The sequence below is a fragment of the Podarcis raffonei genome, chromosome 3 (genome assembly GCF_027172205.1).
Source record: "Podarcis raffonei isolate rPodRaf1 chromosome 3, rPodRaf1.pri, whole genome shotgun sequence".
NCBI classification, from domain to species: Eukaryota; Metazoa; Chordata; class Lepidosauria; order Squamata; family Lacertidae; genus Podarcis; species Podarcis raffonei.
Window position 1 is genome coordinate 2,865,056 of NC_070604.1, and position 27,036 is coordinate 2,892,091.

The window sequence follows — 27,036 nt, forward strand, 5'->3', positions numbered from 1 at the left end:
GTTGAAAAGAAAAATGAAGAGATTGTGCTTTGGAACAGTTACCGTATTTGTACATTGTTTGTAGGCTACTTGTCTAAGACAGGCTCACTAACTTTTTTGTACCAGTAAGCACGTTTTGAATTTTGAGTTCTGTGGGGCATGATTAGTGCATACATTTTGGGGTCCCCTCACCGCTGAAAACCTCATGATAATTGTGGAAAGTGAACCCTGTCCTACCTGATCCTGATTGTAGAGACAGCATAAAATTGACACACCCACCCACCAGGACAATATGATGTTGTTGCTGTCTTAATAACATAGTATCATGAAAAATATACCAGGTGGCCAGTCCGTTTTCTCACGCTCACCCCTCTTTCTCTCTGAGCAGCTCACTCACATACATGCATGCACAGATCTGTCTCCACCGAAGTGCTGTCTCTCTCTCTTACACGCACAGAGCATACTTTAGCAGCACCACATGTTTAGAAAAGGCGACAAAATGGGTGACAAAAGTGTCTGCTGCCAGGTGACTGCTGGCAACAGCTGGCTGACCGAATGGGGCAGTCCCTGTCCCTCCTTCCTCTCTCTGTAATATCTTGGGGGCAGGAGAGGGGAAGCAAGCGCCACTGCCAGCTCCATGTGGGCAGCAAACAGGATGGGCAAACATCTGAGGGGGGGAAGCCATCCCTGCTGCTTTTCATCTCCCAAACATTCTTCCAAACCAGCTAGAGTGCAAAGAAGTGGCCTCTCCCAGGTCTCCACAATTGCGCTGTACTGCCGTTTCCACAGCATATAATATTTATTGCAAAGAAAAGCAGATGAATGCATGCAATCAGGTTAACATAAAGTGGTTGGTGCACTGGGAGATATGTAGCACAACAACAACTACCTAAAACAGTAAATTTTATTTTTCCTGTAATGATATCAAAGCTTTTAGTAGTTTAGTTATTCTGGAAGGATCCACATCAATGTCTCATTTGGAAACTGTCCCCTATCCCTTAATGTCCTCTAGATAAATTATACGGGTTTGTTCCACTTCGCTAGTCTCCAAAGAAGCTATCTATTGCTGAACAAACAACACTAGTAGTCACATATTATAAGGCACCATCCTGGAGCTTTCATCATGCACTTTGTAATAGTTTATAGTCTGAAAATAGCAACATCAAATGCAATAGTTAGGCCATTATAATTCTGAGCAAAAGGTTCAACATAAATGGTGTGCAGATGGTAAATAAGGCTGCACCTATCACCTCTGCCCTGTAAAAACTTTGTTATGGACTTCTATTTCAAAATAAATTTCCCCCACTGAATACAGCATACTTAACTAGGGCCACACATTTGAAAGAGACAGAGGAACATGTTCATAGCAGAGCATACAAAATACTGCTAAATAGTTTTAACCCCACTCTAGAGTGGGGGTTCCTGGTCCCTGGTATAAGGAAATAAATCTAGGGTGCCTGAGTCCAGAATCTGAATCTATTTTGAAAACGCATGATACAACAACTTTGGCTGAAGCACAGCAAGTATGTGTCTGGAAAATCAACTGTGAACCTTTTGTGTTCCACCTTGATTTTTGCTGGGAAAGGCAGAGACATAAATGAAACAAAACTGTTTAGTTATTTAGTTATCGTAAGAATCAAAAGAAGAAACCAAATGGGCTGCCTTGGAGTACCTTTTTAAAAAATTATTTGCAGTCTGATCTATTCCTTGTACTAATATTCCCAACCTGCGCTAGTGTTTTATTTCAATTCTTTAATGCGTTCAGTTTTATTTCATGTAGAAATGAAGAAGAGTGTTGTCTGTGACTGACGGTCCTAAATTAGGCCTGGAAAAAGTGAAAGGTTTTTCTTGGAGTATGTAGAAGTTAAGTGGATAGAGATACATATATACAACAAACCTGGTGATTTTTTTTTTTTTAATCTATACATTTCTCACATGGAAGGATGAAAGGACAATAGGTCATCCAATAAATGGAATAAAATATTATGTTTCAACACTAGATGGCACTATTGTGTAAAGCTGTGTATTTTTTTTATGAACCTTTCCTACCTTTTGAACTGTGAATGTTTATTTAGAAGTTATTTAATTCTGTTTATTTGCAAGACTCCGTAGTATGCCCATCTAATCATTTTCCAAAGCATAATTAAGTGCATCTTTGGAAAGTACTGGTATCACCAAAGTCACATGATGTTATTAAGTTATTTGTATGAAAATTATTTACCTTCCAGATCCCGGGGGTGGGGGGAAGAGAGGTCATTCAGCCAACACTCTGCAAAACAGGGAGCAGGTAATTTCAGATTCGTTGTGAATATAGTAAAACAGACTTCCCTTGTATTACTTCAAATACTCCTTAAAATGCCTTAGGATTAACGCAATTATGTGTAATACAATATTGTCTAGATTTGAAGCTGTCCATGGATTGGGTGAAAACACGAAATTCAGCTTTTCCTCCTTCTTTGAATAGTCAATGTAGTTTCTCTTCCCCTTGTCTACCAAAATTTTGCATTCTTCATGTGATCCAAAGATATTAACAAAATTAAATTGTATATTCACAATTTTAATAATGAGCCATAATTGGTGTTTTTAACACTTTGATATTAAAATTAAAAAGAGCAGAAGGAAACAATTTTCCTGAGAGTGCACAATATTTTCTTGAACTTTTTGGGTTAATGGGCGTCTTGCTGCAGTAAAAGATTAAAGTCACTAATCAGTGGATGGGTCTTTCTCTTAAAGTTGGTGTGCTTTGTAGAATACATGTTTAATCTTGAACAAGCCTCTTAAGCGTAGCCAGGATTTTTGTTAGGGGGAGCAGGCTTCTGCTGGGGTGGGGGGCAGAACCTCAGTTAATTGAGTGCTTTCAATGCTTTTCAATATTTTTTGTGGCTGGCTCTAGGGGGGCAACTGCCCCCTTCCCCCCCCCCCACAGCTATGCCCATGTGGGCTGAACCATATTGCAAACTTTATATTTTAAGTTGTTCATTTACTTGCGTGATTAATGATTCTTACTTTCCTGGAGCAACCTGTGAAACTTAATTTTGGCACAAGTTCCTAGAATCATAGAATTGTAGTGTTGAAGGTGCCCCAAGAGTCATCAATGCAGGAATCTCAACTAGGTTATACTGTATATGACAGATGACCATTCCACCTCTGCTTTAAAAACCACCAAAGAAGCAGAGCCCATCACCTCTCGCTGGAGTTCATTCCGCTGTAGAACAGCTCTTACTGCCAGAAAGTTCTTCCTGATATTTAATCAGAATCTCCTTTCTTACGACTTGAATCCGTTGGTTCTGATCCTTGCCTCTGAAGCAGGAGAAAACAAGCTTGCTCCATCTCCTATGTGACAGCCCTTGTGATATTTGAAGTTGGCTATCATATCTCCAGGTGTCCCCCATCTTATATTTTTGCAGCTGCTTCTTCCTGCCTAATTTTAGAACCTGATATTTGTCACTATTGAAATTCATTTCATTACTTTGGGCCTAGTTCTCCAATCTGTTAAGGTCAGCTTGAATCCTGATTCTAGTGTGTTGTCATGTGCAAATTTGATCAGCAATCTCTCAGTATCTTAATTCAAGTTGTTTATAAATATGTTGAACAACAATCGGGCCCAAGCTAAGTCTTGTGCTTCACAAACAATAATCAATAAGGACTTAGATGACCTTCAAATTGCGGAAGAGTTGGAGTTGTGGCTCTTGACTTAAGGCAATGTGCTTGCATCCATAGCATTCCCTTAAAGGCGTTGATGCCACTGGTGCCCTATAAGGATCAAACTTTCACACTGAAAGAGTAATCTGTCACACAAGCCTGCGTATTATATACATTGCATGTACATTGAGTAGAACGCACCTCTCCCATTTAATTACATAAACACATTTTAATTAATATGTCTCATATTACCATAATCAAGCAGAAGATCACATGTTAGAGGTGTGTTTTGCAATCTTGAAAAAGATGACAAGTCAGGAGGATGTTGTTACTAAACAGCATATCTTGCAAGTGAAACAACAACCGAGAAGAAACCAGGGTCATACATCTAATAATTTTCATCACACAAAGTTGCCTCCATCCAACTGTCACAACAAGCACTGAAGTGTGGGTTGGTGGTGTCCTCAGTGAAATATGTACTGACGGCTAAGGGAGTAGCAAGTCAGTTCCATTTAAACTTGCTTCCATTCTCTTAGGAGATGCAGCCACACCAAGAAAAGCTAGATCCCTGTGTGTGTGTGTATAGTCCTGTATCTTCTACGACACAGAAGAAAACTCCAGGTGATGAATAATATTCGCCTTTGTCCTTCCTAAGTCAACTGAGGGAGAAATTTAGGATTTTGCTGTGGACTGTGATGTGGACCAAGTTAACCTTCTGTTTCTCCCCTTCTCTCAGTCTACACTGGGTAGACCTTCAGCATGGTGTTTTGTGAAGAACAAAACAATCCATTAAAGGAGCATGACTCTCCTGCATGAGCAATTGAAGAAGCATTTCTGAATGGCTCCCTTCGTAGGAAGAAGCATTCTTTGAAATTACACAGTCAGCAGTAGAAAAGCATATTGGTGCAGCAGCTCCAAAGCACTGCCCTTTGCCTCTATTGTGCACAGGGGAAATAAGAGTTCAGCTTTTGGTGCTGAGTAAATTGTGCTTTCACCTTGATGGTAGGAGCTCTTTAGCCTAATACTGCTTCCTCGAAGAAGAAACCGCATGCTTCCAGAACACCATTCTGTCGTGTCACCAAACGGCTGCTGAAAAATTACACTTTGGATACCCTCAGTCTAAGCTAGAGGAGTTGTACTTTTTGCAAGAGCCAGCCTTGGGCCGGTTTTAAAGTTTAAAATGTTCGGTATTTTAGGCTTGCTTTTTTATTATTGTGAAACTGATTTTGGGTAGTAGGCCCTTCTGAAAGGATCATGTAGTCCGGTGTTAAATGCATTGTTGGATCAATGGAACACAATTCCTTCTCCTAGAAAGCGCAGCTGCTACTTTTCTTGGGGCTGTTAGATTTTCATTCATCAAAGCCAACTGAGCGTTATCTCGAAATCCTAGTGAAGCCATTGAGACTTGAGGGTGTGCCCGGGGCATACTCAACCACCAAGCAACCTAAATCCTTCATTGGAACAGCATTTTGGAATGGGGAAGCATTAGAATAATAGAATTGTAGAGTTGGAAGGGACCCCAAGGATCATCTATTCTATCTCCCTACAATGCAAGAATCTCAACTAAAGCATCCAGGATAGGTGTTCATTTAACATCTGCTTTAAAATCTTCAGTGAAGGAGAATCTATTACTTTCTGAGGTGGTCCATTGCACTGTCAAGCAGCTCTTACCCTCAGAAAGTTCTTCCTAATGTTTAGTCACAATCTTTCTTCTTGTCATTTGAATCTGTTGGTTTGGTTTCTACCTTCTAGAATAGCAGAAAACAAGCTTGCTCCCTCTTCCATGTGCAAGCATGTTGAAGACGGCTGTCGTGTTAAAGCAGGCCAGACCCCTGAAACAGAGCAAGCAACCCAGAAAGAGCTGCAGCTCCATTTAAGGCTCCGCCTGGGGTTCAGTCTGGTGCTGCAGCAACATTGTACTAGCCGAATCCTGAACTCTTGCCTTGGAATTCCTTTGCTTGGACTGGAAGCCCTGAACCACCGAGACCATCACTTGGAGCAGAATGAAATGGCACCCTGATACTGGGACCTCAGAGAAATGCGGCGTCAAGATGGCGGTCATATCGGTTGGCGATCCCGTCAGGCTTCCCCTCCCAAAGGCCGCACGCCATGCACTCATCCATTGCTGCAGGACTTCCATCTTTTCTTGATAGGCATCCAGCTGCTTCTTCCACATTCCACATTGGCATTAGCTTTGTGCAAGGCGGCCACCAGCTTGTTGCTGTTGTTGTCTTTCACGGTGAAGAATTCTGCCTCCCACTGGACTTTGCAGACAGATGATTAGGATTACCTAGCAGCTGAGACAGTGTTAGGACCTGAAAGGAATTTTAAGGAATATAAGTAATAAAAGGTTAGAGCAAAGCCAGGAATGGAGAGCCCAAGCCATCTCAACCAAGGTGCAGAGGAGGGGTTGCTTCATTTTACACAGAAGAAGACGACTTATCACAGAGATTTGAACCAACCATCTCAACCAAGGTGCAGAGGAGGGGTTGCTTCATTTTACACAGAAGAAGAAGACTTATCACAGAGATTTGAAAGGGGCCGGCCCGCCTGCTCGCCCAGTCACCTGGGCCTGAGTAATTTCACTCTTCCCTACACTTCTGGGCTGTCAGAGTATACCTGGGAGAGACAAAAAGAACCAATCTTGAGCTGCCAGCAAATAACTGCTGCTGTGGGAGCTTTCATGAGGCACTTCCCTCTCAAGCTCTTCCTTGTTATGGCTGGCTTGTTTGATGCTGGGGAAGATCTAGTTGCTTGTATAGCTAACATATATAGATGTCAGGGTACTGCCAGAGGATCCTGGCTCCTACTGAGGAAATCAAGGACGCAGAGAAAGAGAGCACTTTCCTGTTCTTTTATTTCGATTAATGAAATGCAAGCAAACCCAGCTTACTCTCAGTCTGACGTTGCCCAGAGTAAAGCTCCACCCCTCACCTTTACTTCCTGTCAATCAGACTCCTGCTGCCTACTGCAAGTGTGAAGGGCAGATTCCCTCTGGGCTCTTGGGTCAGAGATTCGCATCAAATGCCCGCGTCTTGGAGAGGGTGGGGGGTTCTGGCAAACTCCCCCAAGACAGCAAGTCACTTGACTGCTGCAGATTCCAACACATCTGACTCCTGTCTTGGGTCAGTTTTACTTCGCTCCTGTCCTTCACCACTCATTATTTCCCAACTCTCTTCTTCTTCTTCTTCTTCTTCTTCTTCTTCTTCTTCTTCTTCTGTATGGCCTGTCTGAAACCACAATTTGAGGTCCATACTGTCCGCCCCCACCTCCTCTCTGAAAGGCTCCTGGGGTGGCCATCCCCACCCATCTTCCTCATTTGCTCAGTCCATGACAATAGGTAATCTATCTTGTTTTGGTCATGTGGTAAAAAGGAAAATATTTTATTATCTTATAATTTCCCCTCCCCTTGTAAGGATTCTTGAATCTATATTTTATTCTTTCATTCACACACACCCGGGCCCTGATTATGCTTTTAACAATATATCAAATCTCTTAATTCTGTCCTGTCCTTTCATTTTAAGGTTCAGTGTCTTGTTACCCAGATGAACTGAAAACTTAAGCTTTGCAGTTGTGCTGTTAGTAATCTTGATACTAAGCCAAAATGTCCTTAGCAACTGGTTAGCGACCACATGCCAGAAAGGATACATTTGTGTGCATTTGTTTGAATGTTATTTGCTTACAGAGCCAAAGAACAAAGAACAGGGTGGGGCTTGTACATGGGAGGTGTGGAGATCAAGCTTGAACTGTGATGCAAGCAATCTGGACTTGGCTGCTTTAACATGTGGAAACTCTGCGTTTACGTAATGGATGTTCCCATGCATGTGAAGAGAACAATGTTGAGACAAAGCTGAATTTTTGGCGATGGATTTTGTCCCTTTCGCAATCTCCATCACATGTCTCTTAAAATACAGCTTTTTCTAAGCAGCAGTTGAACCCCTTCCCTCCAATTTCTGTTTTCCTTTTTTCAAGGGTAACTTGGAATTTCCTTTTTGGTCTAGTTACCAGTATTTGTCCAACGAAAGAACTGAGACTGTGGTTGTTTACTGATACATCCTTGCATTCCCTTGCCAAAAATAAGATCTCAGGCTGTTTATCTTGGGCATGATCACCTTTGGCATATGTAGCAAGGCTGTTGTTTAAAGTTACAATCCAGTTTGGGAATTGGAACTGGATTGTTAACACTAGACCAATGTCTGGCCTTAATAATGGATTGGAAAAGTGTCAATAAACTAAAGCTTAATCTAGAGTGGTTCCCTAGGTTGGATGAGTGGGGTATGTCCTGTTTTTGACAGGGTTATTATACTCCTTCTAAAAGAGCAAGTGCATAGTTTGGGGCAGTTCTGGATCAAGTATTGTGGCTTGAGGATTCATTGGTGCCAAGTTCCTTCTAGTAGCTTTAGCTGGTGGACCAGCTACAACCCTATCTGGACAGTCTGACTTCTGTTGTTTATGCTCTGGTAACCTCTAGGTTAGATTACTGCAATGTTTTTATACATGGCGCTTGAAAACAGTTTGCAAACTGCTGGTACAGAATTCAGCTGCCAGATTGATCACTGGGGCAAGATGATCTGAACACATACCACCAATCCTGGACCAACTGCAATGGCTGCCAATTAGCTCCAGGCCCAATTCAAAGTGAGCCTGTAAAGCTGTCACCTCTAAAGCCTTGTGTAACTCAGATGCCCAATAACTCGAGGACCACCTCTCTTCACAAGAACCAACTCAGACCCTCTGTTCTTCATCTGAGGCTTTTCTCTGTGTGCCACCTCCTAGGCAGGTGCAGAAAGTGGTGACAAAAGAACGGGCCTTCTCAGTGGTGGTTCTCTTACCGGCCCCCTGCAAGAGCCATTCTGGCTGCCACGCTGCTCCCCGCCGCCAGCCAATCAGCCTGGCTTGGGGGCGGGGTTTAGCCCTCCTAAGCAGCCGCGGCAGCGCTGCGCCCTCACTTTGCTCCGGATTTTCATTGGATCACCCGCACAACCCTTCCTTTAGGTCATATCGTTATGGTTGACATTGCTATGGAACTTGGCTGCTTGCCTTGGTTGTCCAAGGAGCCTGGTAGGAATTTTTATCCATTTTCGCCTACCTCGTAGCAAACCGTCACAACATTTTGGGTATTGGCGGTTAGGCACTGGAATATGTGTGCTGTGTTGGAGGGCAGGTCGTGGCCATCACCTACCCCTCACATTTTGGGTATTCCGTTAAAGGGATCTGGTGGTCGTGGATCCTGTCTGATGCCCTGCTGGTGGCTAGGGCCATGGGACGACCCCCAGTGACGTCAGGGGGAAGCTTTCAGTTGTATTTGCATCAACAGGCTCCTCCCACTGGTCGTTAACCCTTAAAATGACTTCCCGCTGGATGGGGTTGAGTCATGTATAGATCGTCTGATCCAATGCCTAAGCCAATACCACTCACATGCTGTAACCAATAAAGTTGTGGCCTCATTTAGCCCATTAACCTAAAATACATGTGTCCTTGTGTCTTATTTATCCCCAAGTGGGTGGCAGGTCCTCGACTCACAAATTAGACTGTTTGCTTTACTAAAACCCAAAGTGAGTTGTGGCTAGTTTCACAATGTCCGAAATAAGAATGGAGCTAAGAAGAGGCATTGGCTGGCTTCATGGTTTTTCCCACATTGTGATTTTTGCCAAGTACACACACACATCCTGATTTGCGATATATTTCCAGGTCAGAAATTATGAAACCAATATAACGATATGGACTTCAAACCTGTTTTGGATGATATTTGTAAGTCACTTTGAGTTTAATATTTTTGTGGAAGGGGAGCTACTAAAAAAAATAAGCAACATAAAGTAACAACCTGCACAGAGTGGCTCTCTAGTAGGTCTTTCTCAGTCCTATCTGGAGATCCTGGGGTTGAACCTGGGACTTTTTACATGGAAAGTATGTTTTCTACCACTGAGCTACGGTCTTTCCCCAAAGCATTAAAGTTTGGGCTTGACTGTGTGTGGTGGAAGAATATTGGGATATTATTATATAACTCGTTGCATGCCTTAGTAAGATACATGGTACCTGTATTTGTAATGATTGCATAAGAAGCAGAAATTCAGTTGTTTGAGCTTTTTCTAGCTCTTTTTAGCCTGGAGATGTGGGAAAGTTCACCTATTAGATTTCTGCTTCTCATGAAGTGAAAAGGGCACAGGCTATAAATAACTGCTTAGTTTTGTGCAACACACACTAGCTTTATTTCTCCCTTTTTGTTCTGAACACTCCAGCAGTAATTCTGTGCATGTTCAAGTGGGTGCATGCTGGCAGATCAGCTCTTCCTTACGTACTTTTCAGCTTTCTTCAGGATCATAAAGCTTTGTAGGTTGTTCTAGCATGTAGGCCACTTTGCATCCATTAGAGGGTTCTTCTGTATCAATGACCCATCTTGCTTCTTGGGCTCCAGTCTTAAGTCTTTTGTACCTGTTACAACATAGATGAATTGTGCTTTGTAGCAGCACTCCGGAAATACATTTAATCCTTTTTTCTGTGAATACCATTTACATAAATGGTCAAAATTATATGAATATGTAGAAATTAAACATTACTGCACAGTTTGATATACTGCAAATTTGCAAACAAGGTAGCTAACCAGATATATGTATTTTGTACATAATAGGGTTAGGAGATATAAATGCATTTTGAAAGTTAATACATTTTGAAAGGGTTAATCTCAATACTATCTGCACCTAAGCTAACTTCTGCAGTTGTGGTTAAGCAGCTAGCAAAAAACCGCAATTGCAAGCTGGGAGCTACTTCCTCTTTGCAATTGCTTGAGCTCTGCAAACCAGGAACTGCTCTCTGCGCATGCTCTTTGCTGCAGTAACGCAAGAGAGGAGCACACGAACAAGGGAAGGAGGTGGGTTTAGCTAGCCAGATAGCTATATACCATATAAGGAAATAAGCTTAACCTTGCTAGCTGATTGGAGAATTTGAAGAGGTGGGAAGAGATGGGCAGACTCTCAGGTATAAAGATGCTTGTTTATTTGTATCTATGGGCCAGTCTTTTGGGAACGATCCCACTGGCCACCTCTGTGCACAGATTTCAATAAAACTTTTTTTCTCCAAAGAAGAATCTTTCCTGGTGCTTTTTGCTCTCTCTTCGGCCCTGGGGACGCAGGCAAACGATTCCCTGGCAAGGATAAGGCTTCAGCCTTCATTTTGGTGCGTTGGCCGGGAATCGCCCCACCCCAGGGGGCCGGGGAGGGCCAGGCCCGACCTCGGTGAACAGCCCCGGACCGGCGTTCGCGGCTCCAAGTGCGCACCCCTGCCTGTTCGTGGGGGGAGCCAGCCACACCGCTCCGGAGTGAGACACCTGGTCGAGGGAGAAAAGAGAACGGCCGAAGGAGGGGTCCGCAGCGGAACAGGTAACCCTAAGGGAAAGGGCGTGGTAGGAAGCCTGGACAGCTTCACCTGGCTGTGAGCAGTAGAGTGCCGCCAGAAAAGGGATAAAGGGTCTGGCTGTGAGCAGTAGAGTGCCGCCAGAAAAGGAACAAGGGAACTGGCCGTGGCAATAAGGTGCCGCCCCGCCAGACAGGGACGGGAAAAGGGAAAAGGGGAAACAGAGGTGGCAGTAGAGTGCCGCCAGTAAGGTTGGGGAAAGGGGAAACAGAGGGAAAATTATTTTGGTGTGTTTTGTGTGTTGCATGTTGGAATTATTTTGGTGTGTTTTGTGTGTTGCATGTTGGAATTATATTGGGGTGTGTTTTGTATGTTGCATGTCAGATACTCCAGTGGTTGAATTGTCAAGTGTGGGCCGGGGCTTAGCGTCCCCTTGGCCGAGCGATTGCAGGGCTGTGCATTTCTTGGCAACGAGAGTTCGCCAAGTCACAGTCTGTAGTGGTTGGAGTGTGAAAGGATCTTAAGCCCGGTTAGGAGCGGAGTATCTGAAAAATGGGGTCTGGGGCAAGCTAACGTAGTCCTCTGAAATGCTTTTTAACCAACTGGAAAGCAGCTACGAAGCATGATGATTGGGTTCAAATTGAGAAGAGAGAGGATGAGGACATTATGTGAGGTTGATTGGCCCACCCAAGGAACTAATTGGCCCTCGGAGGGCAGTTTTAATTTGCAACTAATCAACCCACTATATCAAAATATCTTGAACGTCCACCCAGACCAGATCCCTTATATTTCTACCTGGAAAACCAATGTAGAAAAGAATCCACCGTGGCTGAAAGCCTGCCGAGGCGACGCCCCACAAAATACAATATGTGCAGTCCGACCGGCAGGGAAGTCAGAAAGGCCCCCCCGGTGATACCAGAGCCGGAAGGAGAAGAGGGGGAAGTCATTAAACCGCCGCCACCCTATGCTCCACCAACTGCCCCTCTAGCGAATCCCCGAGGCCCAGGGCCCCAGGACCAGGGAGGAGCCGGCCCTCAGCCTGAACCCTCCAAGGTTGATGAATTAGAGAGCAAAGAGGAAGAGGATGATGAGGAGTTTATGAAGGGACTAATTGAGTTAGCAAAGAAAGGAAAAATGTGGACACAGTATCAGACAATTGAGATTGCAACAGTATGTACAACCTTATGCGAAAGAAGTGGATGTTAGTTCCCATTTGTTGGCAGCAGCAGGATGTTCCCAACACAAGGGAAGAAATGGCAGAAGGAATGGATAGAAGCAGCAACCAGGGCGTCCCTCCATAAGTCCCATAAGGCACAGAAAAAGGGTGGGACTGCAATGATGCCTCTACGCAGAGTGTATGACCCACCAGGCCCCCCCCCCCAGGACAGGGTGGGGAAGCACCACCATGCACTTATACAGTCCAACATGTGCCTTTTTCAAGTGCTGATGTGTGCAATTGGAGAAATCAGAACCCTACCTTCGAGGAGAACCCAGATGATATTGCCAATGCCCCCATTATAAAGGCTGCCTTTGTAGCTCAGGCAGCGTCCGATATTCGCCAAAAGAAAAAATCCAGAAGCCTGAGGGGTTCATCGGCCATGGGCTGGAATAGATGTTGGAAATAGCTCAAACCACTTACAATCAGAGAGATGAGGAGGCCCAGAGAAAAAAGGAGAAGTATCAAACAAGGAAGTTGATGGCATTACAGGCTACCACACCCACCCCTCAGGAAAGAGGAAGTGCCCGGGGAGGAGGGCGAAGCCGTCTGGGGAGGAATCAGTGCGCCATCTGCCGACAGGAAGGGCACTGGAAGAGAGAATGCCCTATTCTATTATTAGGAAGAGATTTGTTGGTAAAGTTGCAAGCCCAAATTATTTTTAAGCCATCGGGAGAAGCCACATTGTCCACTATGTCACTTGGGGAACTGGTTGTGGAGGCACCCCTGAGGGAGTACTGGCGCCTCATGATGGTAAAAGAAGAGGAGGGACCCATCCCCACCAGTATTCTGGAACAAGTGAACCCCGCGGTATGGGCTGAAGGTAACCCCCCAGGAATGGCAAAGAATATCCCACCAATAATTGTGAAGCCCAAGCCATTTGTCAATCCTGTTGCAGTAAATAAGTATCCCATCCCACGAAGGGCGACTGAAGGAGTGTAGGTACATCTAGAGCGACTGCTCCAACATAGGATCTTGAGGCAATGCCAATCATAGTGGAACACCCTTTTGTTACCAGTGAAGAAAGGAAGCAGGCTATTATCCTGATACCAGAGCCAAAGAACTGCAAAGAACTCCGTGGCTTTCTGGGGTCTGCAGGATTTTGTAGGATATGGATATTTAATTACAGCATCATTGCCAAGCCTCTACATGAGTCAACCAGAGGAACTGAGAGAGACCCCTTTGTTTGAGGCACAGAACAACAGCAAGCCTTCGTGGATTTGAAGAGGGCACTACAGCAAGCCCCAGCGCTTGGCATCCCAAACCCTGAGAAACCCTTTACTCTATTCGTGGATGAGGACCAAGGGACGGCGAAAGGCGTTTTGTGCCAAAAATTGGGAAGCTGGCAACAGCCAGTGGCATACCTATCTGAGCGCCTGACGCCTACAGAACAAGGCTTACCGCCGTGCATGAGAGCAGTTGTGGCAGTAGCCACCCTACTGAACAAAGCAGACAAATTTACTTTTGGCCAAGACACTGTTTGTGTGACCCCGCATGCAGTCCCAGCTCTGCTTGACATGAAGGGTACCTATTTCCTTTCCCAAGCAAAGATGATGAAGAATATTTTAGCAGGCCTGACCTCAAAGATGAAGCAAACCCCCATTGGCCTTCATGGTTTGTGGATGGAAGCAGCTTTGTTAAGGCTGGACAGCGGAAGGCAGGCTATGCAGTGGTAGCCTTGGAAGACCAAGTGATCGAAGTGCAGCCACTCCCGCCTGGAACGTCGGCCCGGCTGGCATAAATAACAGCGCTCACCAGAGCCTTGTGCTTGGCAAAGGGACAAAGGATAAACATTTATACTGATTCCAAGTATGCATTTTTGACTTTACATGCCCATGGAGCCTTATGGAAGGAAAGAGGTTTGCTTACCTCCAGAGGTAACCAGGTGCCTGTTATAGAAGATCATTCCCCGCTATGGACTACCTAGGTCAATAGGATCTGACAATGGACCAGCCTTTGTCCACTCAGTTTTGCAATAACCCCCCATGCTAGTCAAAATGTGCAGTTTGATAATTATGTGCAGTAATTCTCCCGAGATTTTTTCTCTTTCTTAACAGGTGGACCCAGGCCCACTGCTGTTAAAGTTGCTGACCTCACCCCTTGGGTCCACCACACTTAAGTGAAGAAGGCTATTTTAGATTGGACAGTTACACCAAATCCTGATGATCCTCTGAAGCTAACCATCTCCAGAAGAGCGCCAGACGACTGGACAAGTGGATGGGAGGGACGCCCGCGGGCAGCGTCCCCAACGTAGAGACTTTTTCCCCAGCAAATTCTGAGGCACCGCCAGGACTTTTGATATTGGGGCCAGAACTCTTTGATATAGTCACTCTGTGTGTCAGGCCTCTGCAAGGGTGGATATATATTCCTGTGGGTATATGTTAATATATGTAGAGGGAGAAGCCCCTTTCGGATACAGTGTGTTGGGAAGAAATCATGAGAGTATTAAGCATCCACAAGGACAGGTGGGAAAATTGGTTAAGATAATAGGCTCCTCCTTAGAGAGGTGGGACACAACCTCCCAAGAAGCAAGGCAGCTGATAGAGCACGAGTATCAGTGGGCCCTTCAGCAATAAAATAGATATGTCCCAGATAATAATGTCAGCATTTCAGCCACCATTGATCACATGGAAACAATGATAGCCAGGAACCCGCTGAAAACTACAGGAGGTGATCTATGGGGTTGGGTATGTTCCTGGCTGCCTCATGGCAGTTGGCTCAGGCATATTGTGGTATTATTAGCAAGGCCGCTATTAATCCTTTTGCTTCTTTGCCTCTGTATACCCTGCTTGGTGCAATGCTTACAAGGTGTGATGCAAAAAAAATAAAAATATCATGGCCCTTATTGTTCTCCCCCAGGATTATAAACCCAAGAGACCAGGACGAACCTAGGAGATAGGTTGTCCAAAAGAAGAGGAGGGAATTGAAAGGGTTAATCTCAATACTATCTGCACCTAAGCTAACTTCTGCAGTTGTGGTTAAGCAGCTAGCAAAAAACCGCAATTGCAAGCTGGGAGCTACTTCCTCTTTGCAATTGCTTGAGCTCTGCAAACCAGGAACTGCTCTCTGCGCATGCTCTTTGCTGCAGTAACGCAAGAGAGGAGCACACGAACAAGGGAAGGAGGTGGGTTTAGCTAGCCAGATAGCTATATACCATATAAGGAAATAAGCTTAACCTTGCTAGCTGATTGGAGAATTTGAAGAGGTGGGAAGAGATGGGCAGACTCTCAGGTATAAAGATGCTTGTTTATTTGTATCTATGGGCCAGTCTTTTGGGAACGATCCCACTGGCCACCTCTGTGCACAGATTTCAATAAAACTTTTTTTCTCCAAAGAAGAATCTTTCCTGGTGCTTTTTGCTCTCTCTTCGGCCCTGGGGACGCAGGCAAACGATTCCCTGGCAAGGATAAGGCTTCAGCCTTCAATTTGACCCACCAGTAGTGCTTTCTGCTTTGGAGAGAGTTCTATTGCCCTCCTCCCAACAGTTGGCATATTTTAGGCTAGCCATGTGACTTCTTTTTCCAGCACATGTCCTCTTTTTCAGGGTTACGATTTCTGTCTGGGTGGATTTTTTAAATTTGCCAACATGTCTTTGGCTATACTTTCTGGAGGAGACATAGGCATAACTGGTGCCTGAAGTCTTGCTTTCGTCCTCTCATCTGCCCCCCCCCAGCAATATATCACAGCTTCTATAGCCTACATATAGCAGGGGTATTTAAAACGAGAGTTGTCATAGCGTCCTCTTTTTTGCTCTTCAAAATATGGCACCCCTAGCATATTTCTGCAGTTTTACTAGTAAATATAGTGGTGCTTTATTCAGTTGTTTTGCTTGATCTAGCAACAGATCTAGTAATATAGAGAGTTTTTTCTCTTATGTTGCACTCCCCCATTATGAATAAAAGTGGTAGAATCTTACCTAGAAATGCATACAGGAAAACTCAGTTTGTTGTAGTTCAGTGTAGTACTTCAAGTTTAACTCTATTTGGTATGAGAGGTCTAAATGCCTGGCAAGTACTTTACATCGTAAAGGATAGAAATATGTTTGGTATCTTTGAGTTTAAAAAAATACAGTTAAAACATGTTCTTTTGGAAAGAATTGCCTTCTACTGAAGATGGTTCTTAATTATAAGCTTTTAAAATGATGCTAAAGGGCTAGATAATGACATAAGCTAAGTGCATTTTTTTGTATTTCTGCCTCCAGACTGTCTGAAAGAAACAGAGACTGTGATTGCTTTTCTATTTCTTTTGACTTTAGTATTAAACCATGAAAGATTTTCTGTAGAACCCCGACTTAAATTTTAATATTCCCATGCAGAATGGGGCTCTGGCCCAAATGGTACCTCAGAATAATGTGGTTCACAAATGCAGATAATGCTTAATTAAGCTAGTAAATTCTACAATATATTTTTCTACTAAATACTGTAATGTTTTTACACAGACAACTGGTGGTAAGGTGTATGACTCCCTCCTGAGCTGCAAATTAAAATGTTAGAATGTGCAGACAACAGGAAGAACAGGTTAGCTTAGGAAGCTATTCCTGACTCTTACTTAATTGGAAAAGTGTTAATTGGATAATAAATATTCTAAGATATTCTTTATAGACACAAATTCATTGTTAGAGGACTGGTCTTACAAGGTGGCAGAAAGCCAAACTTCCTAAGAGTGACCGCTATCAGTCCATCAAGAGACCTAATGATAGAAATTGAACTAATTATTTCAGTCATACAAACAAATGGTAAAGGTATAATATAATAAATGTGGTAATAGATGCCTGGGGTGGTAAGATTACAGGTGTTCTATTTATTTGAAAACTCAGGTGTCTGATCAAGATTTTTGTGACTGCTGTAACTATAATACCAATTTGGAAAACAAGACAAAGAAAAAGTGAAACCCAGAATATTCTGTCATTTTCTAGTTAAAATAGAAAAGTAGAATCATAGAATCATAGAGTTGGAAGAGACCACAAGGGCCATCGAGTCCAACCCCCTGCTGAGCAGGAAACACCATCAGAGCACTCCTGACATATGGTTGTCAAGCCTCTGCTTAAAGACCTCCAAAGAAGGAGACTCCACCACACTCCTTGGCAGCAAATTCCACTGTCGAACAGCTCTTACTGTCAGGAAGTTCTTGCTAATGTTTAGGTGGAATCTTCTTTCCTGCAGTTTGGATCCATTGCTCTGTGTCCGCTTCTCTGGAGCAGCAGAAAACAACCTTTCTCCCTCCTCTATGTGACATCCTTTTATATATTTGAACATGGCTATCATATCACCCCTTAACCTCCTCTTCTCCAGGCTAAACATGCCCAGCTCCCTTAGCCGTTCCTCATAAGACATCATTTCCAGACCTTTGACCATTTTGGTTGCCCTCCTCTGGACACGTTCCAGTTTGTCAGTGTCCTTCTTGAACTGTGGTGCCCAGAACTGGACACAGTACTCCAGGTGAGGTCTGACCAGAGCAGAATACAGTGGCACTATTACTTCCCTTGATCTAGATCTAGATGCTATACTCCTATTGATGCAGCCCAGAATTGCATTGGCTTTTTTAGCTGCCGCGTCACACTGTTGGCTCAAGTCAAGTTTGTGGTCAACCAAGACTCCTAGATCCTTTTCACATGTAGTGCTCTCAAGCCAGGTGTCACCCATCTTGTATTTGTGCCTCTCATTTTTTTTGCCCAAGTGCAATACTTTACATTTCTCCCTGTTAAAATTCATCTTGTTTCTTTTGGCCCAGTTCTCTAATCTGTCAAGGTCGTTTTGAAGTGTGATCCTGTCCTCTGGGGTGTTAGCCACCCCTCCCAGTTTGGTGTCATCTGCAAATTTGATCAGGACGCCCTTGAGTCCATCATCAAGTCGTTGATAAAGATGTTGAATAAGACTGGGCCCAAGACAGAACCCTGTGGCACCCCACTAGTCACTCTTCTCCAGGATGAAGAGGAACCATTGATGAGCACCCTTTGGGTTCGGTCAGTCAGCCAGTTACAAATCCACTGAGTGGTAGCATAGTCAAGACCGCATTTTACCAGCTTCTTTACAAGAATATCATGGGGCACCTTGTCAAATGCCTTGCTGAAATCAAGGTAGGCTACATCCACTGCGTATAAAAGGAGGAAGTGCTGAAACAAGCGCCAAGAGCAAATGACATAGCTAGACGTTACTTTCCAAACCCAGCCTATATGAGGGAAACTTATGTTCCCCTTATTGGGTATTGAATACCCTTAGAGGGTATTGAACAGTGGCGTAGCGTGGGTTGTCAGCACCCGGGGCAAGGCAAGTAATTTGCGCCCCCTAACCCGTGGATTTGCGCCCCCTAACCCTAACCCCCAGATGTTGCACCCGGTGCGGCCGGCCCCCCCTGCACCCCCCATGCTACACCACTGGTATTGAACTTTAATTTCTAACAACTTTAATTTAAGAGATCTTTAAGCATCACTCATTTACCTCGTCCAGGAGTGATAAATTAAGTTGCCATGTTCTTTATAGCCTGACAACTTTATGGGGATTGTGTGTAAGTAGCCATTATAGGTTTGCTATTATATTCATTCATTAAAATATATACCACTTGATTGTAGGAACACCCCTCCCCAAAGGTTAATATATTGATGAGTGGCATTATAAAATTATGCTCTTTCTTCATACCAAAGTATCACTAATATGGAGGAGCTGGCTTCTACATCTCTCTGTATAGAAAAAGCTAGGCCGTTTAACCCATTTCACGTGTTATAAGTTGCATCATGTTATAAGTCTCTTGCCTCGGAAGTATTCCAAACTCCTGGAGACTTTCCACATGGTCAGGCCGGCACATGTGGACTCCATCACTTCGAAATGAGCCTTCGCATGTGGGCTGTAAACACACAAATCCCTGCAATCATATATGTGCTTAGTGAGCAATGATCAGAGCCAAATATTTGTGTAGACTAGGAATGTTTTCATATTCATGTTTTCATGTTCAGATGGAAGGAGTCTGTCTTGAGCTGCTAAGAAAAGGTGCATATTAAAATTAATGTATTAAAATTACAACATTTACACTTATGCAAATGCTTTATTTTTGGTACTTAATTATTTTAAATGTGATTACTGAAATGTTTGAACAAGTGCATATGTTTCTTCAAAGTCATTTTGTCCTCCCTATCTGTACAAGGACACACAATAAACCTAAACAAGTAGTGGAGCAATCTTGAATTATTAGAATGTAAACGCTGATGGTTCTTTTCTTTCCTTCAATGGAGGTGGGCATATCTGAAAATAAAGTGTTTTTCCTAATGCAGTTCTGTTTGAAGATCAGAAAAGAACAGAAAGGCAGAAATAGAAACGTAGTGTTTAATTTAAGTGGATTATTCTTACTATTTTTGTGAATTTTTAGAAATGGTTTCTCTTTAATTAATTCTCATTCATATTTAAAATAGTTTTATCTTTTCTGTAGTAAATAATGTCTTAAAACTGTATGATTCTCAACACTTCAATTTATAACTTTTTGAAATAGTGTTCTTAAAAGAGTTGGCAGTTCAGATTCCTATAGTTATCCGGTGTCAAGTGTCCAGAGATATCTTTAGTTTGGATCACTCATCTGCTATCAAATAAGTGACACAGGCCTTACGGTTTTTGTGATGTTTTTATTGTAATGTTTTCTGTTTATTTTTATACTTTGCATTTGGCTTTAATCTTTTGTAAGTTGCTTAGACTAAATGACTAATAAGTTAAATAAATAATAAATAATTCTCTAGTAAAATATGAATGTAAAACTTTTAATCCTCTTCAGAATCTAACAATTTGTACTTTGATCACTTTGCATATCCTTTTTGATAAATATTTCTAAGGTTTGTAAGCTAACTTCCAGCATCAGTTGAACACTGAGTGCCAGCCTTCATCAGTGTTGTCACAGGTAAAATTGATATATAAACTATATGTATCCTCTTTAACAAATAGCATTGCCTTAAGTTATTCTGTTGCTATGTTTAATCTTATTACCACTTACTTCAGTTAAGCTGTTTTGAAAGTCATAGCTTTTATCAGTGATAGAGATAGGAAACAATACCTTGTTCAATACGGTGGTACCTTGGTTACAGAAAGGTAGCCGTGTTGGTCTGCCATAGTCAAAACAAAAATTTTTTTTCCTTCCAGTAGCACCTTAAAGACCAACTAAGTTAGTTCTTGGTATGAGCTTTCGTGTGCATGCACACTTCTTCAGATACACTGAAACAGAAGTTGCCAGATCCTTCTATATAGTGAGAAGGTGGGGAGGGGTATTACTCAGAAGGGTGGTGGGAATGGGTGATTGGCAGGTAGCTGTGATGAGCCTGTTGACGACTCTTAACGACTGCAATAGGTCTTACAGGAAAAAGCAAGGGGTGAGAAGGTGAAAAATGGCTTTGTCATGTATAATGAGATAAGAATCCAATGTCTTTGTTCAGACCAGGTCTCTCCATGGTTTTAAGTTTGGTAATGAGTTGCAATTCAGCAGCTTCTCTTTCCAGTCTATTTCTGAAATTCCTTTGTAGTAAAACAGCTACTTGGGTTACAGATGCTTCAGGTTACAAATTCCGCTAACACAGAAATATTACCTCGGGTTAAGGACTTTACCTCAGGATGAGAACAGAAATCGTGCTCTGGCGGCACAGCAGCAGCGGAAGGCCCCGTTGGCTAAAGTGGTGCTTCAGGTTAAGAACAGTTTCAGGTTAAGAACAGACCTCCAGAACGAATTAAGTTCTTAACCTGAGGTACCACTGTAGTAGACAAATCAGGGAGATATAAGCCCGATTCATGTTATTCAATGCAGAAATGGAGATCCACCAAGTAGCCATGCCCAAAGCGGAGGGTGAGATCCAGTTGGCAGGCCAGAATCTTCTTTCCATACACCTCTGAGGGCCAGGGCCATCATTTTTTGCCCATGCGGTTTTTGGGAAGAGTTGCACACAGGATCATTGGTGTCCCCAAAGCCCCTTTCGTCCAAGCCTCACCTTTAGCTGCCCAATACTAGATGTTGTACCTGAAGTCAGGTGTAGCAGGAGGTGAGCTTGGTCAAAATGGCCTGATGGAACCCAGGGGAAGGCCTATCAGGCTTAATGAGGCCCACTGGCTAGAGATTCTGGACTCTAGGGTGTGCATGAATAGTGCAGCCATCTGTATAAAAGTGAAGACTCTGTCACTGCAGCCAGCTGTGATCTTGGCATGGCTGCTCAGTAGTGGGGCTACTCCACTTGTCCTTGATCCCACGTTAAGTGACTTGGTGCTAGGTTGCTTAAGCAAGGTTTTTGAGAAAGATGTGTAACGTCTGAAGCAAGTGTTTGCAGGATTACGCTGAAGCCTGGAAAGCGGGAAGCAAAATCCCACTTGCATTGCCAGTTCTTCTGTCAAATCATCTGAACAGTTCTTGGGTTTGATAGACAGAATTTGGGCTGATTCTCATACTGTCTGTCACAGATTGCTTGTGACATCTTGTACAGTATATATGTTCACACATTGTAACGTCAGAGTAATGGAACTTTACTAGCTTGTAGCTTGTTTGGGTGGTTTGAAAATGATTGATAAAGTTCACTAGCAGCAGTGAGTAATTTGGGTGGGGAGGGGAATTCTTTTTCTTTTTCAGAAGACTGGTATTAGACTTTGAGAGCTAACACAATTAATGGTACTTGGAGTCCCAGCTTCTGCTAGCCTAGCAGTTCAAAAGCATACCAGCGCAAGTAGATAAATAGGTACTGCTGTGGCGGGAAGGTAAATGGTGTTTCAGTGAGCTCTGGCACTCATCATGGTGTCCCATTGTGCCAGAAGCGGTTTAGTCATGCTGGCCACAAGACCTGGAAAACTGTCTGTGGGCAAACACCAACTCCCTCGGCCTGAAGCGAGATGAGCGCCCTACCACTTAGTCACCTTTGACTGGACTTAACTATCCAGGAGTCCTTTACCTTTACCTTACTTCGAGATTTTCTACACTATGGACTTCTAGCAGAATGAACATACAGTTAGAATCATAGAGTTGAAAGGGACACCAAGGGTCATCTAGTCCAACCCACTACAGTGCAGGAATCTCAACATGTGATCCTCCATCCAGTTTGAAACCATACTGGACCCTGCTTGGTTTTTGCAAATATGCTAGCAGTTTTATTGCTGCACCACAATTAATTTTATTATCAGAATGAAAGTGTTTCAGGGTAATATTTAGAACATCTCTTCTGGATATATTGCATTTTCCAACATTTAAAATGCTATTTTTTTTTATCCTTCCAGCAATGGAAGGTTTTCTTCTATTGCAGAATGGGTTCCACTGTAGTGGGGAGTTCTGCTGGAAACAAAGAGGATGTGGTTTTCACTGAAACTTCCTCTAGCACCCAACACTGCCCCTGTCCCAGGGGGTTCCCCAGCCCTGCCAGACAGAATTATGGGGATACAAGAGAGTGCTGGGGGAGGAGAAATAAGCAAACTATTGTCTTTCCCCTTATGCTTATGGAAGCATATTCTGGGCAAAACTACACTTGGGAAAAATATGGATGTCAATACTGGAACAGCATGGATCTCCAACTATTGTGTGAATTGAAAGTGATCTTTGGAATGTGGGAAAGGGAGAGTTAGATCCTTCCTATTACAACCCACAACCTAGGGATCTTGCAGTGCATGAAGGAGAACTCTTGTTGATGATGAGGTTCAATCAACATCCTTGGGGGAGAACTACCAGTACCTTATTCACGGGACAACTGGCTGGAAGACACAACCCTCCAGCTGCACTGTGCTCCTTTGGGAGGGAGGGCAGGTGTGACGGACAGCAGAGCCAGAATAGAGTCTCGTGATGCAGTTCCTCTGAAACTCCACCAGAGTGCTGGAGTCAGCACTTTGGGGGGAAGAATAAAAGGAGCAGTTTCTGAGGGAGAGAGTTAGGTAGAGCTGGATTTGAGCAGAGGGATAATATTTGATTTGAGATGTTAGACAGGTTTCAGGTTGGGAGATAGGGAGAACTGGTTCTGAGTGAAGTTAAACATACACACTGATTAGACTACCCAGAGCTAGAGGAAGGAGCCTTATAGCTTAGGTATTAAGACCGTGTTGAGGGTCTGGGAAAGGTAAACAGACAGGAGTGTTCTGGGAGGTAGATCCTGTGGGAATTCAGGCTACCTGGGTCTCGGTATAGCCAGGAGGGGAGAGTTTTTCTAGGTACAGAAGATTCCCAACCCAACAACAAGGAGTGAGGTGACCCCCTGGGGCTGTTATACCATCTAGAAGAGCTCAGAGGTGGGATGGTGAAGAGTGGGCAACTGAGGAGATGTGCCCCTCGCTCATGAACCAAAGTATTAAGCTGTGAAGGAAACTGTATGGTGTTGAAAGTATTTAACTGTAATATCCAAGTAATAGAAACTGAGTTGAGCATTTTCCTATCTGTTCTAGAAACCTGAACATCTATCACCTGAAGTGTAACAACTGATTTTTAGTAACTGAAGTTTAAGAAGAGCTTTGCCTATAGTGGTATGTTTAAGCCTAAGACATCTTAGAGTTAGTTGAAGTAAACAAGTTAACTTCTACCTGAAAGAATGCATTTCCTGACCCATTTTGTTTCATAAACTTCTTTAGTTTAATATAACTTTTCTTGTTTGTTTAATCAACTCCTGCCTGAGACTCTAATCCAGGCTCCCTCAAACTTGGCCCTCCAGATGTTTTGAGACGACAGTTTCCATCATCCCTGACCACTGGTCCTGTTAGCTAGGGATCATGGGAGTTGTAGGCCAAAAACATCTGGAGGGCCGAGTTTGCCCATGCCTGCTCTAATCACTAAGTTTTCCCTCCCACAAGCCCCCCAACAATAGCCTGTGGTAAATGGTAGAAATTCGTGTAATTGGTGCACAGTGAGGTGGGTGCTCTATATTTAATAGGGGGCAGATAGTGGGAGTGGATCTGCCACATTATTAATTGGTGGTATTAAGTGGTTGCTCCGCTTCAGCAGGATATAAATATAAAAACAAATAACAAATAAACACCGCCACCATCCTCTGACAGAGGACGAGTCCTCTGCTGTGCCTCACAGAATTCAAAGGCTACAAAATAACATGAGATACCTTTAACTAGCCACCCAGTTTCTTTAGAGAAGCAGAGCCTGCCACTCTTCAGATCAGCCTGCGCGAGGCTTCAGTTGGCTCCATTATCATCTCATGTACCTTCCTTCGCAGGGCTTCTTGGAGCTGTCTAAGGTCCTGTTCCTCTTTGCTCCCTGCTTGATGACATTGCTGGTTTCGCCATGAGCCGCTAGCTCTCATGGAACTGGACGCTTCCATGTAGATCCACAGTATCCGCTTTATTATCATTCTATTTAAAATAATTTTACATTGTTGAGATCCAGGGAAAATTTATTTATCCTGCTGCCCCCCACCATCAAAACAGCGATGCACAATGGCAAAGCTATTTATAGCAACACATCATGGTTCTGTATAGTTTTTGCTTATATATATATATATATATATATATATATATATATATATATATATATATAAAATCTTTATGTTATATATATTATCTTTATATATAGTTTATGTGTGTATATATATATATATATTTATAGAAAGATTGCAATCAGCATGGCTGTTCCTTTGTCACAAATACCTCTTTCTTTCACATCCAGTAATCTGCATCCCTTTGGGACAGGATATCTCTCTCTGGTTCTCACCTGTACCAGGTGCTGTTTTTAGGGATGGAGTCTCTGCCACAAGCTCACTTTGAGGACTTTGGTTGCAGCAGTGTGAGGGGCACAAAGATCACCAGAGCAGAGAGGATAACTTGAGAACATCTAGCTCCTCTTCTGCCAGAGGCCACCTCAGCTCTTTCAGAAAGTACCTGTCGAGTGAGAGGACCAGTAGAGCAAGCAGGCAGCTGCTGAAACATCAATTAGCCATGTGTGTATGTGCAGAAGTAATACTATTATTAAAAAAATAATTTATATGCCACCTTTCATTTCAAGAAGAAGCCTCTCGGTTGAGAGCTGGAAGGAACTGTTGTCAGGGTGATAGTTCTGGATTTCTAGTAGCTGGAATTTAGGTAATGTTTCTGGCTATGAAGCACTTACTATGAGGAAATTATGAGCCTGGGTGAGTTGCAGGCTGGGTGTGTGGAAAGAAAGGGGGAATAGCAACCAAACATTGTTGTTCCTATGATTTCTTTGAGTGCTGCATGTGTGTTTTACTTTTATTCTGTGTGGGGCTGGGAGGTGGTGGATTTAGTATCTGCATAATGGCAATACTTTGGTATTGAACAGATAATTCAACAGTTGGTCTGTGATTACTTAGAAAAGGATGCTGTGATTACTAAGACCCAGCATGGGTTTCTCAAAAATAAGTCATACCAGACCAATCTGATTTCTTTTTTAATGGAGATACAAGTTCAGTGGATTAGGGGAATGCAGTAGACCCAGTATATCTTTATTTTCACCAAGTCCCCCATGATATTCTCATGAGGAAGCTTGTAAAATGTGGGTTGAATGAGGGAACTGTTGGATGGATTTGTAGCTGGTTGACTGACTGAACTCAAAGAGTACTCATTCATGGTTCCTCATCATCCTGGGAAAAAGGGGTGCCGCAGGGTTCTGTCCTGGGTCCGTTGTTGTTCAGCGTCTTTATAAATGATTTGGACGAAGGAATTGAGGGGATGCTCATGAAATGTGCAGATGATCCCAAACTGGGAGGGGTAGCTAATGCCACAGAAGACAGAATCAGAATTTAAAATGACCTTAATAAATTGGAGAACTGAGTCCAAGCTAATAAAATGAATTTCAATATAGACAAATGTCAGGTTCAACACTTAGGCGGGAAGGACCAGATGCATAAATATAAGAAGGGGAACACCTGCCTTACTAGCAGTACAATATTACTATTATTACTATTATTATTACTATTTGTATACCGCCTTATACCCACAGGTCTCAGGGTGGTTCACAATATAAAAACACAAAATACATAATCAAAATAAAATCAAGAACAACCCAATAACCCCTCCCCCATGGGAAAAGGATCTGGGGATGGACTCCAAGCTTAACATGAGTCAACAATCTGATGCAACAGCAAAAAAAAAGCCGATGCTATTCTAGGCTGCACCAGCAGAAGTATAGTGTCCCAATCAAGGGAAGTAATAGTACCAGTCTATTCTGCCTTGGTCAGACTACATCTCGGTAAAATCTACACACATATAAAAAAAGTTCTGAAAATGCTTTTTTAAAAAGTGTTTTTAAAACTACATTGAATTTTTCATAAGGCTCACCATCGCCATTTAGTGTCATATTGTATATCACACTTAAAACACACTTAAAACGTTTTATTTGCATAGCTGAGTCCCTGGAATCCTGTGTCCAGTTCTGCACACCATAACTGAAGAAAGATGTTGACAAGCTGGAACATGTACAGAGGAGGGCAGGCAAGATGATCAAGGTTCTGGAAACCAAGCCTTAGGAGGAGCGGTTGAGGGAATTGTTTGGAAAAGAGGAGACTGAGAGGAGATAGGATAGCCATCTTCAGATATCTCAAGGGCTGTCGCGTGGAAGACGGAGCAAGCTTGTTTTCTCCTGGCCTGGAGGATAGTACTTAAACAAATGGCCTCAAGGTACAAGAAAGGAGATTTTGACTAACATCAGGAGAAACTTTCTGACAATAAAAACTGTTCGACAGTGGACCAGACTGCCTTGGGAGGTTGTCAACTCTCCTTCCTTGGAGATGTTTAAGCAGAAGTTGGATGGCCATCTGTCATGGATGCTTTAGCTGAGATTCCTGTATTTCAGGGGGTTGGACTAGATGACCCTGGGGTCCCTTCCAACTCTATGATATTGAGGATGTCTTTCCTTTCATTGGGTTATTTTAGTTGCCTGACTGTGTGTATAATTAGACTGATTTT

At 43.2% G+C, this 27,036-nt stretch overlaps 1 protein-coding gene across 10 annotated transcripts in view; it reads left to right on the top strand.

Annotated features, from left to right (window-relative positions):
• WDPCP (WD repeat containing planar cell polarity effector) overlaps positions 1 to 27,036 on the top strand; it is a 194,110-nt gene that overhangs the window by 27,990 nt on the left and 139,084 nt on the right. Inside the window, exon 1 of one of the 10 annotated variants that reach the window (XM_053380320.1) lies at positions 23,580 to 23,634. The exons of the other annotated variants lie outside the window; for them this stretch is intronic. The gene's annotated coding sequence lies outside the window, so the exon portion shown is untranslated. Of the gene's footprint in view, positions 1 to 23,579; positions 23,635 to 27,036 lie in introns of those variants that run through there. 10 annotated transcript variants of the gene reach the window in all.